This window comes from Adiantum capillus-veneris, chromosome 27 (genome assembly GCF_014529385.1).
Source record: "Adiantum capillus-veneris isolate H3 chromosome 27, ASM1452938v2, whole genome shotgun sequence".
Classification (NCBI taxonomy): Eukaryota; Viridiplantae; Streptophyta; class Polypodiopsida; order Polypodiales; family Pteridaceae; genus Adiantum; species Adiantum capillus-veneris.
Genome location: NC_140957.1, coordinates 3,332,457 through 3,350,190, shown reverse-complemented (window position 1 = coordinate 3,350,190; position 17,734 = coordinate 3,332,457). Strand labels below are relative to the sequence as shown.

Below are 17,734 nucleotides of genomic sequence, written 5' to 3'. Positions count from 1 at the left end.
AAGATGATGCTAAATGTTGCGAAGGATCCGAAATTTGCAAAATTTATGAGCTAGACCTCCTTCGACAAGGTGCACTCACAGTGGTGGCAGACCACAGAACCACCCCTCAAACCGGCCCTGAAGAAACCTCTTACTCCAAGGATGTATACAGAGCAAGAATTAGAAGAGGTGGTTGATGCAGAAATTGCTCAGCTTTTTGACGTGCAGAACAAAGGAGAAAAGCACGACAAAAAACAGAAGAAAGGCGTCGACTTCCCCGGTTATTTGGGTCGTCAGTCTACATTTGTTTTGGCAAGAAAATAGAAGAATTGTGTTCGACTTGAAGGAGTACCCAGTTCTTCTTCTTCTTCTTCTTCTTCTTCTGACAGTTCTTCTAGCTGCTCTGACTCGAGCGAAGAAGACAGAAAAGGCAAAAAGCGAAGCAAAAAGTAAAGCTTCGAAAAGGGAAAGAAAAAGGCAAAGAAGCCTAAATCTCGCTCCGTGGTTGACAGTTCTACAGAGGACTCATCTTCAGATAATTCGGACTTTGACGACAGAAGCTTTTATTCAAAGAAGAAGAATTTTTATAAAGCCAACCAGTATGACTTTCTGGAAGATAAAAGCAAGAAAGTCCGAGAGTTTAAGGAAGGTGGACAGTCACTTAAATTTGACACATTTTTTGGTTGTAGAGATGTTTTGAAGGCTTTGTCTTTTATACAGCAGTTTGACATAGCTTTCTCAGGAGAGCGTTACTCAGAGCACTCCAAGATTCAGAGGGCTGCCTCTTACTTTAAGGGAAATGCTCGAACTTGGTGGTCCACGCTTCTATTAAACAAGACAGCGCCATATAAATGGCTGAAATTCAAAAGGCTTTTTATTTCTTCTTGGCTGACTCGAGAGTATGAACGTGACATACGAACTGCTTGGAACCATCTTCGGATGACCAAGAAGGATACAGTGACGCTTATTGCGAGAGATTCTGGAGCTCTTTTCTACCCGCCTCTTCATTTAAGAAGATTTCGTTCAGAGAACAGATTGAGCAGTTTACCTTGGGTCTTCCTATAGAGATCCGAGATCATTGCTTAGAACAAAAGTCAGCTTCCATTCAAGAGCTAATCAGTCATGCGAAATGGGGTTTTGCCATTCACTAAGGCAGTTTGACCTACCCCACAAATAAAATCATGATGCAAAGGACCGAACAGACTTAAAAAAATGAAAGTAGAAAGATGAAGAGTAACCCAAAAAAGAAAGAAAAGGATGTACGACCCAAAGTCACTCCTCAAGAGAGAGCTCTCTACATCAAGGAGGGGAAGTGCTTTGGATGCGGGGAAACTGGGCATATCTCCGCGAAGTGCCTAAAAAGGCACCGAAACAATAGAACGACAAGGACGATGAAAGGCCTGAGAGTTCGAGAGCAGCTGAGGAATGTGGATGAAAAGGCAATGTGAAAACAGGACTGGTGCCAGATTGCGTGGGTACTGACCCCAGTATGATGGACGAGAGTACAGAACTTTGCCGAGCTTGGGGCAAAGTAAAAGACCAAGAAGCCTTGATCGTCTTTGATGGAGGAGCCAAGGCCAACTTCATTTCACTTGAATTGGCGGCGCGGCTCGAGATCACACCCGATTGGATGGGACCACTAGCAGAGGTAGTTCTAGCGGCACCTGGTAGGGACGTAGCCATTACACCTGTCATTGGAAAAATTCGGTTGCATTGTCAGGGGTATTTGGGGCATGAGGACTCCTACATAATGCCTTTGGAAGGTTGTGGTGTCCACTTGGGAATTCCTTGGTACCGCAAGAACAACGTCGTGGTTAACTATCGGGCTAGAAAAGCGACTTTGACCACAGAGAAGGGCAGAACCATTGTAGTTGATGTAAAAACTTAAGGGCGAGTCTGTCCCTATTGTATCGGCTTCGACCATTTCAAAATATGAAATTTAGTTTGTTTGTTTACTCGATCTTCTTGAGAGAGATGAATGATGAGAATAGGACAAATATGTCTGAACTTGATAAAGAACGCAAAGATTTTCTCCACACTCATGCCGATTGCTTCTCAGAGGGCCTGCCAGGCGAGTTACCACCCGCTCGTCCTGAAGTTCATACTATTGATTTGATACCTGGAAGCACACCACCGAACTGGCCACCTTATCGTGTGAGCCGAGCCCAGAACGAAGAAATTATGAACCAAGTGAAAGACCTTTGGAAAAGGGTCTTTTCCAGCCTAGTACTTCACCGTACTGCTCTCCAGTGTTGTTGGTTTTGAAGGAGGACGGATCTTGAAGAATGTGCATCGATTATAGAGCTCTCAAAAAAATCACCATCAAGAACAGATTCCCGATTCCTAGAATCAATGATATACTTAACCGATTACAGGGATCCTCATGCTTTAGCAGGATCGACTTGAAAAGCGGATATCATCAGATCTGAATCGCGCCGGGAGATGTCTACAAGACAGCCTTTCGGATAAATTTTGGGTTATTTGAGTTTTTGGTGATGCCTTTTGGCCTAACTAATGCTCCTGCGACATTTAACCGGATGATGGACAGGATTTTTCGAGAGTACAGACTATATGTTGGCACTTTCTTTGACGACATCATTGCTTTCTTCAAGGATGAGGCAGAACATAGAGAACATTTGCTTCAAGTCTTTCAGGCATTACGAGATCACAAGTTAGTGATTAATGCAAAGAAAAGTGAATTTTTCTTACTAGAGATATACTTTTTGGGACACATTGTCTCAGCAGCGGGAGTGCAGATGGACCCGGCCAAGATAGAGACTATCCATGATTGGCCCGATTTGAAGAATGCCCATGAAGTTAGAAGCTTCTTGGGATTGTGTTCATAGCACAGTCGGTTCATTAGAAAGTTTGTAGAGGTTGCTTCCCCTCTGCATATCTTGACATAGAAAGGAGTCCCTTTCTCGTGGGGACCCAAAGAGGTGACTGCCTTTCAGACATTGAAAGAGAAATTGACTACGGGACCAGTTTTGACTTTGCTGGACTTGTAGAAGTCATTTGAAGTATATTCTGATGCTTGTGGTCGTAGTCTGGGTGCGGTCTTAATGCAAGAAGGCCATGTCATTGCCTGTGAGAGCCGATTGTTCTCAAGGCCGGAATTGACAGCACAGATTTATGAGAAAGAGCTTTTGGTGGTTATCCCTGCTCTTACTCAGTGGCGACATTACCTACTCAGAGCAGATTTTACTGTCTTTACAGACCATCAGATTTACGCTACTTCTTGTCACAGAAGCAGCTGTCGAAAAAGCAGATGCGGTGGTGGGCGAACATCTTGTCATAGTTTCACTTCCAATTTGTTCATGTACAGGGACAAAAGAATTTGGTGGCAGATGCTTTGTCTCGAAGCCGTTGGTTCTGGCTATTTCTGCGATACATCATAGGAGCTTCGAGGATATGGTCGATCAGTATGCCACAGATACAGATTTTGCAGACATTTTCACACGGATACGAGATGTGAGACAATAGCGGGATATTCCATTCGGGATGGCTACTTGATGAGGAAAACCATGCTGTGCATTACACAGCCGTTGAAGGAAAAGGTTATGACCGAATGCAATTGTCCACCTTTTATGGGTCACCGCGGCATTGCTACCACCTTGAAAGGGGTAGAGAGATACTTCTTTTGGTTGAGACTCAAGAAGGATGTGGACGAGTTTGTGCGCAGTTGCTTGGTATGCCAGAAGGTCAAGTTTGACAGACATAAAGCACAGGGATTGTTACATCCTTTGCCCATACCTACCCGCCCCTGGGAAAGTATTGCAATGGGTTTCATTTTTGATCTCCCGAGAACACAGAGTGGTCACGATGGTATCTGGACTGTTATTGATTGATTTATCAAGCAGGCTCATTTCATTCGAGTGAAGAAAATAGTCAAGCCGGATCACTTAGCGATCCTGTTTGTGGCCCAGATCTTCAGATTACATGGCATGCCCGAGACGATTGTCTCCGACAGAGACCCCAGATTTACGAGTTTGTTTTGGAAGGCAATTTGGGAGAACATTGGTACGCGGTTGCAATTCTCGTCATCTTTCCACCCGCAGACTGATGGGCAATCTAGTCCAATTCAGTGGTTTTAGATTTATAGGAGTCTTACATCTCGGATCAGAAGACTCAATGGGAAAAGTATGTACCTTTGGTGGAATTTGCCTACAACAACACGGTACACTCTTCGACGGGGAAGGCGCCGTTTGAGATTATTGAAGGTGCTCCGAAGGTTCCACCCTTCCTAAGCACGAAAGATAAGATTTTCGAAGCCGATGAGTACACGCGAGACTTGAACACGGCTTTTTCCAAGGTCCACGAGGCTTTGCAGAAATATCAAGAAAGACAGAAAAAGGCAGCAGATCATCATCGTCGTGATTTGAAAATGAAGGAGAATAATTGGGTGCTCTTACGTTTTGAGAAGGCACGCCTGAGAAAGAAAAAGGGAAAGGAGATTCTTTTATCAAAGCTTAGTATGCGATACTACGGACCTTTCCAAATCTTCAAAAAGATAAATGATGTCTCCTTCCGACTTAAACTGCCTGAAACTTGGAAGATTCACAATGCTTTTCATGTGAGTCTCTTGAAGCCTTTTAAAGGTGATGTGCCCGAAGATGGGGAGCCTGATGAGCAACCCAAAGTGGAAGAAAACGAGGAGATCCTTGTTCCAGAACAGATATTGGCACATAGGGACATAAAGATTAAGGGTAAAGTGAGAAGGCGGTTCTTGGTTAAATTCAAGAACTATCTTGCATTGGATGCGAAGTGGATGGAGAAAAAGGACCTAGCAGATACTTCTCAGATTGTGAAACTTTACCTTGAAGCTTTTGGTTTAGCATAGTCTATTCCAGATGGAACCCTGAATTCAGCTTGGCCGGATATCTGTTGCAGTGGGTATGCACAAGAGGGGAGTTACTTCGCTCCTTTGTCAACAGATGCCTCGATTTTTGATACTAGAGTCAGTGATGTCTCTTTGAGCTTCAGGGATACTGAGAGTTGACAGTATTTTGCTGTATGGCTTTATGAAATGGAATTCCGGATAATATGAAACTGATTGTTCTTGACTTGTTTAAGTGTAGTAACTGATAGATGAAATGACTGCAGCTTTTTGGTCTGAATGATCTCGATAGACATGGTTGCAATAGGGATTAGTCAATCGGGGCCCACACCCCACCGCTACTTAGCTCCTACCCACTCCGTCAATGCTCTGAGTTCTTGCTACTCATCATCACCTCTGACCCTCTCACCGCCTTGTAATTTTATCATATGTTTGAAAGTGTGGTGATATGCATGTCAAGGTTTTGATCTCTACCTTCATGATAAAGCATAATGTCAAATATTCGGCATGATCATAGTTTGCATCTCAAAAAAAGAAGAGATTCTAACTTGATAAATTTAATGTAAACATTCATTTTTGTCTCAAAGTTAGGTAATTTGTCAAAGCTTTCAACTTCCTCATCATACCGATTATCCTATTCTTAATGTGAAGTTCCTATTCGACTAATTACTTGTCATCATTATCATCTAATAAATATAGTGTTTGTGGATACTTTGGCCTTCTTATAATTTGTTTTGAACTTATGTTGCATAGATGGTGAGCATCAGGTATTCCCTTGAAGCATAGTACTATTTCAAAGCTATTGATACTTTCATCTAATGAGAACGCATCATCATATCTCAAGTCTCATTAAGTACATAATGTGTATAGAAAATAAGAAGTGGTGGATTTTCCTTGCAGCTATCAATGCTGACCCGCTTTAATAATGTTTAAATTTTAAAAGCCACTAAATAAGTTTTTAGAGGTCTTGGTGGCAAGCTTTTTCGGGTTGAGAACGACCTAGAACTGGTTGAGATGAGACTGAATGGTCAAAAATGCCTCAAAAATAATTCTCCAATTGAGCTGAGATTGAGTGCTTATGGAATGTATACACATACCTACAATGAAATTTCTACGAGTTCCACCTTGATTTTTCAGGAACAACTCAGTTGGCCATGGAAGAGAATCTATGTGTATCGGCATTGTCACGCTCCTCTCTTGCTTGACTGTTGTTGTCTATGCATTTGTTTTATGTTTGCGCGTTGCCATGTCCAATAGTGCTATCATAGCCTGGTTTAAGCATAAAGATAGTTTGGCGGCAATAAACTGTTATGAGAACGTCTCTTTTTCTACCATCGAGGACTTATGATGCCGAACAAGCTTGCTCCTAAGCCCTACGGGGTAGGAAATGGACACTCGCTGTCCTTTCCCTGGAAAACTAGTGGCTGCATGGCGAGTGGCGAGGGAGGCCGCGAGCCATGGCGAGAGCTAGTTTTCGAGGGAAAAGACAATGAATGTCCTTTCCCAATTGTCATGGTTGTTGGGAGAGGGGTCAGAAAACTTTCTTCATGCTAAGTTGTCAACAGCAGAAGCAATTCTGAGTGCTGAGTTGGCAAATCATCATTGGTCTGCAATCGGTGTGTATATGAGAATTCCAAATATTGAGGTGTCGAAACGAGCGTGAACATGCAGACTGTCCATACATTCTTACATTCCCCATGCTGAGGTGTCGTCAATCGAGCGATTGCATGCTGATATTTCGGAAAAAAAAAAGACAGCTGATTGTACGGTCCTAATCATTTGTCCCCCGACCAATGACCATGACGACTAAGGTTGCTACCATTGGCACTAAATGGTAGCTATGCAGTTTTTTGTTTTTAATTAGAAAGTGTGCAAATTAAATTAAGCACAATCAAAATTCTTCACAACTCAAACTTTTGTCGCACGCACACCCTTTACATTTACATCTTCGGTCGCTCTTAGGAATCAAGCTCTATTCATTGTTTATATACCAATTCATTGTTTATATGTCAAACTATTGCTCTGCTCATTGTTTATATTCCTAAACATCAATCCGCTTGCCGTAGAATTCTTTGAAACAAAGAAGACCATTAGTGATCAAAAGAAAAACTCCACTAAGGCGTTTATTATTATGCTTACCACTTCAACTCTACAGATGTAAGTTGACTATCTTTGTTCACAAGCATGTACTGGTGGATGCCTGGGAAGCTTCACCCACAAACGAAAGCATGGAGCTTTTCTTTGGAGTCCTCTTCAACATTATCAACATTTTACTTCTCCCCTTCACAAAAATCACAACTCTATAGATATACTACAATGCGCTCTAATGAGTAGAGCCCTCTTTTTGCAAATTTCCTATTCAATGTGAGTATTGTGATTGAATATCCAAGAAAATTGGGCTGCTTTGCTACCATCAACGCTTGCATGTAAATGTTTAGATCATTTACACCAAGCTAACTCAAGTTGAAAACGCCTTGATTACCATCTAAATTGCGTACTTGCTCAGTAAGTATCCGTGCTTTGTCTACTTTAGGTTGACTCAATATACACCTACTTAAGGAAAACAAAGATTTCACACTAAATTCACCAAAACAAGCAATTTCAATATCCACTTTAAAAACTTAAATATTTCCTCTCTACATATGATAATTTTAAGGGAAATATATAAGCCATACCTCATGAGAGTATGCACCTCATAAAGGCCTCGGTAGCATAGCTCTCCATACATTGTCTTTGTGATAAACACGGTGTGTTATGTGTTGCAAGCTTATGAGTTGGTTCATCTGCCAACACAGAAAAATTCTTCAAGAAGATATGGATTGGATTCTAGCGTTGTGAGGAGATACATTCTAAGACAAATTATTCGAAGGATCCATAATTGGCCAACTTGGCAAGCCACACAACACACTGTGTTTATCATAGAGACAACGTATGGAGGGCTTTGTTATTGAGGTCTTTATCAGGTGTATCCTCTCATGAAGTAAGGCTTACATATTTTCCTTAAAATTATTGTATGTAGGGAGAAAATTGTAAAGTTTTTAAAGGGGATATTTCTATGTGAGGTTGCTTCTTTTGGTATATTCTATGTGAAAACTTATTTTCCTTCATTGGGTGTATATTGATTGAACATAAACTAAACAAAGCACGGCGACTTACCAAGCAAGTGTGCAATGTAGATGGTGGTCACAGCGTCTTCGCTTTGAGTCAATTTGATATAAATGATCCAAATATTTATATGCAAGCGTTGATGGTAGCAAAGCAGTCCAATTTTGTTGAAAATTTTATCACGGTATTCAAATTGGATAGGAAACTTTCAAAAAGATGGCTGTAGTCATTAGAGCGCATCGTATCGTATCTCTCCTCAGAAGGAGTAGATATGATTCCAGTTGCTCTTACTATTTTGCCGATGAGGTAGTTTCTTAGTCCTTTTTTTTAGGAAATTAAATATGCTAGTCCGTTTATATATTGCACACTTTTAACTTTTGAAGTATGCAAGAAGTAAGAGTATGCGCTATGATTCTGATCAAGAGAAGATTGTCTCGAATGGCGCATGACTAGTCGGTGCAAGACCACAGATGTCATTGGGTAAGGCGTTCAACCGAAGTGAGTTTTGTAATATCTTGAGAATAATATTTTTTTTGAACACTATTAGGTGGCAATTCTAGGAGCACTCTGATTGGTGGTGGTGGTCGTTCTTTCACTGTGGCGGCGGAGTTGGGGGTTCTTCCATGCGAACAAAATCAATGACTCATGAGGTACGAGCCAAGCTATCAAGCAGGTGTGCGTGTTTGTAAAGTCCTTGTGTGAGTTCAATTGAAATAGTAAGCTAATAAGACAGTTCAATTGAACAAGCAAATGTCATTCTAATATGATAGTTTATTTGAGCAGGCAAATGCAACCTAAGTAACCCTTGAAATAGTAAGACTGAGCCATTCCTACGAAATGGGTAGCACTCTTTTCCTTAAGACAACAAGCTGAGGGGAATGAGTTTCAATCTAGACATTGTGTAAATTAAACTGAGTACAATCAAAATTCTTCACAACTGAAATTTTTGTCGCACGCACACCATTCACATTTACTTCTCTGGTCGCTCTTGAGAATCAAGATTTGTTCATTGTTTATATGCAAAACTATTGCTCTGTTCATTGTTTATATGCATAAGCATCGATCCCTGAAGCGCTTGCCATAGAAATCCTTGAAACAAAGCAGACAATTAGTAAACAAAAGAAAAACACTCACTCAAGTGTTTAATTATTATGCTTACCACTTCAACTTTGTAGATGTGAGCTAACCATTTACGTTGAGAAGCATGTACTGGTGGACGCCTGGACGCTCCACCCACAGATGCAAGTACGAACCTCTTCTCTGGAGTCCTCTTCAACAATTATCAACATTTTTACTCCTCCCTATAGATGATGGGAACATACCATAGTCGGTTTCCGTGATAGTCACTAGAGATTGGGAATCACTGGATAGAGTTACCATAGTAACTGCACAACGTACAGTCAGTCAGAGCCTAGTCAGGTACCTATAAATAGGACCCATTACTTCATTTTGCGGGCTGGTCATTCAAGAGTCTAGTGTTACCCTTTTGTACTTATTAAGCATTTGCTACAAGCATCATTTCGCTCTCTCGTGGCTATATCTGATGCCAGTTGTACACTTTTAGTATCTAAATACATATCAGTTTCAGTTCCAGTCTCTTGTCTTCTGTTTCGAGTTCAGTCTTTGTCTGATCATAGACTATTTGGTCTTAAACTGAAGTCTGTATGTTTGATCTGATCCGTCTAACTCTAACTCTCCAATTTGGAATAACTGTCAGAAGTGACCAGCTCATTCTATTTTGGTGATCACGGTGGTGAGCTAAAGCTCTTGACAGAGAATCCATCTCCCAATTGGGATTTGGAGTTAGTTGCAGTTTAAGAATACCGTCTAGAAGAGTCACACGTGGAAGAAGACCGACCACGAGATTCATGGATGAGCAAGACCATGTCAGTACCATATCTGAGGAGTCGGAGAGAGGCTCTGGCACTGACATTGATTTTTAAAATGAGATGGATGCACAGTTGGACCAAAGGAAAGCTGAGAAACTTGGGGATTCACAACATTCGTCTCAATCCAAGCAACGGCATTTTGAATGAGTAGAGGGAGGCTCTCGCTATAATGGATTTCAGAGGAAAGAGATGATCAAGGGCAAGAATCAGATTGAGAACAGTGAAGGTGGCAGACGAAGTCGTAGATTAGTACCCAAGAAATCGAAAAAGAAGCATGAGCCGAACACAATTAGTAAACCGACGATAGGAAAACACACACAGATTGGAGAAGACGAAGGAAGCTCAAGGCACACAACAGAGAGTAAATTACTTAGTGTGCAATGGAAAGATAATTTAGCCCTAGAGCGATGGGCGTATATACAATGCACGGGGTAAAGAACCTCCTAGTGAGGGAAAAAATGCCCCGGCTGTCGTAAGTGTGTTCACATACATCACTATCACATGTATATGGTAACACAAGGACTCTAGAGGTGGGACAATGGGTCTATCTAAAGATACCCAAGGATTCCAAGACTGTGCGAAGTGGAAAGGATTATAAGCTTTCACCTAGATAATGTGGTCCGTTCTTGATCAAAAAGAAAATCGGTCAGGTTGCCTATAAACTAGCTCTTCCTCTGGATGTTAGTGTTTATCCAGTGTTTCATGTCAACCGCCTTAAAGAAAAATTAGGCAAAGCCGATGTTGTTGTGCCTATCAAGGAAAATGTATGGCAAGATATGAAAACTGAGTATATTCCTCGAGAACCATAGGCAGTTTTAGATCATCGTACCCGTCATTAATGCCAAAAGGCTTATGACAAGTACTTAATTAAATGGAAGGGTCAATTTGAAAGGTTTTCTACTTGGGAATCAGTTAGAGCTTTGAAAGCTCAGTATCTCCACTTCATTGATGAGGACATCAATGGTTCTTTAGGAGGGAAGTATGTTATGTCCCACTTATAGGAGAGGGGATCTAGCCTAGACGCCGTCGAGATGGGCGTCCAGCGTCCGGGCGAACATTTGTGGTTATCGATCCCCACTGGTAGAGTGCCAGTGGTCAACCCGTGAGGCTAGGAGTGCGCGAGGTCAAGGAGGTGAGGCCGGGTGGTATGGGACGCTCGGTCTTACATGTGCACGCCTACGTCCTCGAACACTGCCCCAGCACAGGGGTTGCTATCGGATGGTGACTATGGTCGGGTGGTTTGTCCGACACGTGTCTATAGGAGGTCCTGTACGTTTCATTCAGCCATCATACTCTGCCACCATAAACCTGCTTGCAAAATCTTCTTACAAGTGATATCAGTGGAAAAGTGACCTTCTAAACTCCCACTGTGAGCTTCTGTGATGACTTGCATCCTTCCCTGCATTGACACACACCATCAAAGCACCCCATTAATACCTAATCTGTATAATATTTTTTCCAATGATGGTGAACTTCAGACTCTTGATTATCAGTGTCCTTTTATTTTCGTGGGACAAGTCCTCTCGAGATCCCCCAAACTGAAGAAAATCGTATACATCTTGCCACTTTGGATCTGGTCCATCCATTATCGTGGTCTGAAACAACTCGGTATCTACTGAATCGTCTCTCATCGATGTTTTTGAGATGCCTTCTATACTTCGGATAGAAAATCTGCACCACAATGAGTCTTGCCTGGCGTGTGGAATATCTTAAACTCGAACTTTATCAGGAACATCATCCATTTGATTAGTATACCTTGAATAATCACTTTGTTAATCAGAAAGCGGAGAGTGTGATGATCAACATAGAAGTGAAACAATTTGCCCATTGAATAGTGTCTAAATTTCGTTGTACTGAGAGCCATTCCAAGCGTTTCCATCTCAATGGTTGAGAATCTAAGCCAATAGCAATAGGGGATTGGCAAAGTAGATTGGGTAGTCTGTCTTCCCATCAGGCTGGGCCAAGATTGCTGCCATCGCCATTCTAGATGCACCAACATGCACATGAAAGATTACCTCCCAGTCTGTGGTTAACAAAGGATTGACTTCCTATTGATTACCTCCTTCAAGCACTGGAGACTTGCCTTACACTCCTTGGTCCATATGAAATTCACTCCGCTCTAGGTTAGTTCATACAATGGAAGAGCCTTCGTTGCAACATATAAACGAATTGGCGATAAAACTTTATATATCCCAGAAATGAACCGAGTTCAGACACATTTGTGGGTGCTTGGCTTGCTGAACACACTTGACTTTGTCTTATGTATTTTCAATACCATTTCTAGAAACAATGTGTCTTAGAAGTTGTTCTTTCTAGACCATGAAGATTGATTTGAATGGGTTCATGCAAATTCTCTTTTCCCTACATCTCTCAAAGACCATATTTAAAAATAGGAGATGCATTTCTTTTGTTGAGAAGACTCTAGAGTCGTCCACAAAAATAGCCAAAAACTTGTGGAGAAACTCACTGAAAATCTCCATCATACATCTTTGAAAGGTAGGGGAGCATTGCACAATCCGAATGGCATTACAACGTACATGAATGCTCCCCATTCAATGACCAAGGTTGTCTTCCCTCTATCCTCTGGTGCAATTCTCAGTTGGTTATAGCCACTATAGAAATCCATGAAGCTATACATTTCGTGGCCTGCTATTTCATCTAACATGATATCTGGAAATGGGAGTGGGAATGGATTCTTGATTGTCTAAGCATTGAGCTTTCAATAGTCTACACACACTCTCAACTTCCCATTCTTCTTGGATACCACCACTATCGAAAATAGCTAGTCACTGCTTGCTACCTCTGTGATGAATCCCGCCTTCAGTAGATTATCAATCTCCTCCTTGACCTTCTTAGCATAGTTCAAATTCATTCTATATCGCTGCGACCTAACTGATCTCGCATCTGGCTTAAGTGATAACCGATGCATGCACACCTCTGGATCGACACCTTTCAGGTCAGTTGACTGCCAAGCGAACACATCTTTATATTTTTTAAATTATCCTTGGCTTTTTTCTTAATCGCCGGCTTCAGATGCTTGTTGATTTTGACCATTCTGGGGTTCTCTTTTGAGCCGAGATTCCACTTCTCTATTTCTTGATCGTCTAGAGGTAGCCAGTTATGTCCACCTCCTTTTCTCTTTGCCGAACACTCAACTTTCTCGTCAATCTGAATGCATGTTGCGTATTCATTGAACGGGTACCCTATCTTAGCTAGTCTTGGTCCATTTCTACCCCCTCAATCCCGTGGTCTGGATTCTCTGCATTAGTTTGGCCATGACCTCCTCCTGATTTGTAATCCTACTTATCTTGGGCTGGCTGATCTAGCGTTCTCCCATCCAGCTATATTGTCCTCTCACCTGCATTGAACTTACTGAAATGTTTAGGATATTGTTGTCTTTGCCTCTCAGCCCTATCTTTGTCCATTAGTATTGCATTCAAATCGACCTCTACAATGAGAAAGATATTCATAGATGCGAGCATACACTCAATCTTCTTTGTGCCATATTTTTTGCAGAGTTCTTCTGATCTCACGGCCTTTTTCCAGCTGCTAGTGTTTGAAGTCTTGACTTGAATTTACCGATTGGGCCTTTGAATGGTTAGTGTTTGACTAGCATAATCGTGAATGGCTCTAGCACTCCTGAGCCAAGGTCTACCAAATAACATCCTATATGCACCTTGCAAGCGGGTTTTGAACTTTTGTTTGCCTACTATGATATGAAAATTTTCTATCAAACTAGTGGCTTGGACTACGCTCTGATAAGCCATTCGTATTCCAAAAGGGGTTGGTTTCATCTCTCATTTTCTTCTTCACATGCTCGCCCAAAATGTTCACTCCTGCCCCGCCATCCAGTATTACTCTTCACAAAGGTTCCCATTATTTTCTGAGCTTGTAATCAACCTGGATGACTAGCACCTCGTCATTGCTTTCTTTCTTTTCTTTTCAATGAACTAAGAACTTTGCAACTAGAAAAGTTGACATATCCCAGAAATGAACTGAGTTTAGACACATTTGTGGGTGCTCGGGCTTGTTGAACACACTTGACTTTTTCTTCAGCCATTTCAATACCAATTCTATAGACAATGTTTTCTAGAAGTTGTCCTTTCCAGACCATAAAGACTGATTTGAATAGATTTAGCCAAATTCTCATTTCCCTGCATCTCTCAAAGACCATTTGCAAAAATAGGAGATACATTTCTTCTGTTGATAAGATTGTAAGGTCGTCCACAAAAATAGCTAAAAACTTGCGGAGAAACTCATTGAAATCTCCATCATATATTGTTGAAAGGTAGCTAGAACATTGCACAGTCCGAACTACTTTACCAAATACATGAATGCTCCCCATTCTGTGATGATGGTTGTCTTCACTCTATCCTCTGGTGCAATTCTCAGTTGGTTTTAGCCACTATAGCCATCCATGAGTGAATGGAGTGGGAATGGATCCTTAATTGTTTGAGCATTGAGCTTTCGATAGTCTACACACACTCTCAACTTCTTGGACACCACCACTATCAGAAATAGCGAGCCACTGCTTGTCACCTTTGTGATGAATCCCGCCTTCACTAGATCATCAATCTCCTCCTTGACCTTCTTTAGCATATTTAGGATTCATTCTATATCACTGCAGCTAATTGGTCTCGCATCTTGCTTAAGTGGTAATCGATGCTGGCACACCTATGGATCAACATTTTTCAGATCAATTGGCTACCAAGCGAACACGTATTTATATTTCTGAAATAATTCCTCAGCTTTTTCCTTAATCATTGGCTTCAGATGCTTGTTGATTTTGACCATTCTGGGATTCTCTTCTAAGCCAAGATTTCACTCCATTTCTTTGTCGTTTGAAAGTAGCCAGTTCAGTCGATCAGCTTTTCTATTTACCAAAGACTCAGCTTCCTTGTCAGTCCGAATACTTGCTACGAATTCATTGAACGGATTCCCTAACTCAGCTAGTCTTGGTTTCATTTCTACCCGCTCAACCCCGCGGTCTGGATTTTCTGCAATAGGTTGGTCGTGGCCTGCTTCTAATCTGTAGTCCTTATTTTGGGCTGACTGATCTAGCGTTTTGCTATCCATCTGTACTGTCCTCTCACTTGGATTGGACTCAGTGAAATGTTCGAGATATTTTTGTCTTTGCCTCTCAGCCCTATCTTTGTCCATTAGTGCTACATTCAAATTGATATGTGCAATGGGAAGGATATTCATAGATACGAGCATACACTTGATCTTGTTTGTGTCATATTTTCTGTAGAGTTTTTCTGGTCTCATGGCCTTTTTCCAGCTCTTAGTGTTATCAGTCTTGACTTGAATTGGCTGATTGGGCCCTTGAATGGTCATTGTCTGACCAACATAGTCGTGAATGGCTCTAACACTTTTGAGCCAGGGTCTACACAATAGCACCCCATATGTACCTTGCACGTCCATTACTAGAAAGCTGGTATTGAGCTTTTCTTTGCTCACTCTGATCAGCCATTCGTATTCTGAAAGGGGATGACTTCATCTCTAGAATACCCATTTTTTGCCTCACATGCTCGCCCAAAATGTTCACTCCTGCCCCGCCATCGAGTATTACTCCTGACAAAGGTTCCCATTGTTTTCTAAGCTTTTAATCAACCTCTATGATTGGCAGCTTGTCATCTTTAATGACAGATAATTCCATTGCCATTGCTTTTGCTACTTGCTTTCTTAACTGGTCAAACCATAGGGGACTGCTACAAAAGGAGTGGTCAAAACCAGAAGTGGCGTCCCCAAGTGGGGCTGTCCCTCTCAAGCCATGCGACTCATAGCGAAAGCACTACCAAGAGAGCGTCTCGTTGCGGATGTGTGTCCAATCCCCTCCGTTTGAGGAGGAGTGTGAGAAGGGTAAGGTAATGAGGATGGGGGCTCCACCGGGGAAAGGGGGGGAGGTGGAGGCGTAATAGAGGAGTCAAAGGTTGGAGGGGGGGAAGGTGGTGGCGGTGGTGGAGTTGAGGTGGAGGGGGGACTCCTCAAGGGACTCCTACTGAAGGGGATCAAAGCGGTTCGTTGTCAAAATCCAATGTTGTTGAGCTGCAGGAGATTAGCCCCCAGAGGGGGCAATGTGGCGAGCCCGTCCGTGTCGACAGCGGCCAGGCATCCTGCTGCCAACCGTCAGTTGGCTGATCACTGGCCTCTGTGGAGGTACCAGCCTATGTGTCCTAGGTACCTGTCTACTTGGCGTGCTCAGCCTTGGGAGGCTGCGCATGTGCTGTGGGTCGAGATCTTCTGCAAGGACAAGCCTTCGCTAAGTGGTCCATCTTCCTACAAATGAAGCACTGATTCAAGAGTCCCGAATACTTCACCCTTTGGCGTAACCATCCCCCACTTACCCTAGTCAAAAGGACCACCTTTGGGAGAGTAAAAGTGTTACGAACCAGAATGCGTACTGAAGGTACACCGGCAGCCTTGGCTGCAACCGAAGCTGCCATGTGCAGGGTATCCAAGACTGCCCTGATCTTGGTACCAATCCCAGAAAGAAGCAATAAGTACTCCCTCCGTAGGCCACGAGAGTAGACCGAAATAGGCAAGTCTCCCTCCTTGACAAGAACATCCAATGCTGAATCAAACCAATGGCACCACTGTCGGGAAATGAGCTCTAACTAGAAGTTTATTAGTCTTGAACTCAATAGGACCGCTCAGATGGCCAACGGGCTCATTGAAATGACCTTGGCAGTCAATTTGGGAGTCTCAAACTCTATCGGATAGTATCCTCGCCCGAGAAGCTGGATGTCAATGATCTTTCCCACCTCTGCTAAAAGGAGGGCCTAGAGAAGGTCGCGTATCTCTCCTCGACTGGGACGATTGCCAATAATTGTGCAGATGATAGAGGTGGCCTGGAGGCGCTCTGCCTTTGCTGCGAGGCTCGCTTGCTCTGTTGGTGACAGAGCAAGTCAGATGGTGGGCTCGGTGGAGTCGGACGAGGGGGCTTCATCTAAGTCCCTCTGCGGCGGAGCATGAGCTTCCATATGTCTGCTACTGTTGATGAATGGTGTGTCGATGCCTCCTTATCTTCTCCAGAAGACATCTCGCAGAAACGGGGGGGGGGGGCGAAATAGGATAGGGATAGCTAACATGGCAAAAGCCAAGGGGTAGTGGGGGAGCGGGAATGCGGCGGGCTAAAGGGCTGTAGGCAAGGCGAAAAGGAGAGGCAGGGTAGCACGAGCAGTTGGGGGGGTGGGGGTGGGGGAAGGGGGCAACGGTGGCGTGAGGTTGTAGGATGCAAGCAGAGAGCAGAGGGAAGGTGCACAGGGGGCAAAAAGAGGGCTCTACTCGTTAGAGCGCATCATATCGTATCTCTCTAGAGTTATGGTTTTTGTAACTGGGAGGAGTAAATTGTTAATAATGTTGAAGAGAACTGGAAAGAAGAGCTCAATGCTTGCGTTTGTGGGTGGAACTTCCCACGCATCCACCAATACATGCTTGTGAATGAAGATGGTCAACTTATATCTACAAAGTTGAAGTGGTAAGCACAATAATTAAACACCTCAATGAGTGTTTTTTCTTTTGATTACTAATGGTTTGCTTTGCTTCAAGGAATTATGCAGCAAGTGGATTGATGCTTAGGCATATAAACAATGAACAAAGCAATAGTTTGGCAAATAAACAATGAACAGAGCTTGATTCCTAAGAGCGTCTGGAGATGTAAATGTGAAGGGTGTGCATGCGACAAGAGTTTCAGTTGTGAAGAATTTTGATTATGCTCAGTTTAATTTGCACACTGCCTAGATTTGGAACTCAATTCCATCAGCCTTCTGTTTTAGGGAGAAGAGTGCTCCCCCTTTCACGAGAATGGCTTACTGTTACTATTTCAAGGGTGTCTTAAGTTGCATTTGCTTACTCAAATGAACTTTCATATTAGAATGGCATTTGCTTGTTCAATTGAACTGTCCTATTAGCTTATTTTTCC

The 17,734-nt window shown here is 42.6% G+C and overlaps 1 long non-coding RNA gene across 1 annotated transcript in view; it reads left to right on the top strand.

The window, feature by feature from the left end:
• LOC147421416 (uncharacterized) overlaps positions 1-17,734 on the top strand; it is a 69,001-nt gene that overhangs the window by 18,416 nt on the left and 32,851 nt on the right. Inside the window, exon 2 of the long non-coding RNA XR_015186725.1 lies at positions 8,469-8,571. This is a non-coding gene — a long non-coding RNA (uncharacterized LOC147421416). The remainder of the gene's footprint in view (positions 1-8,468; positions 8,572-17,734) is intronic.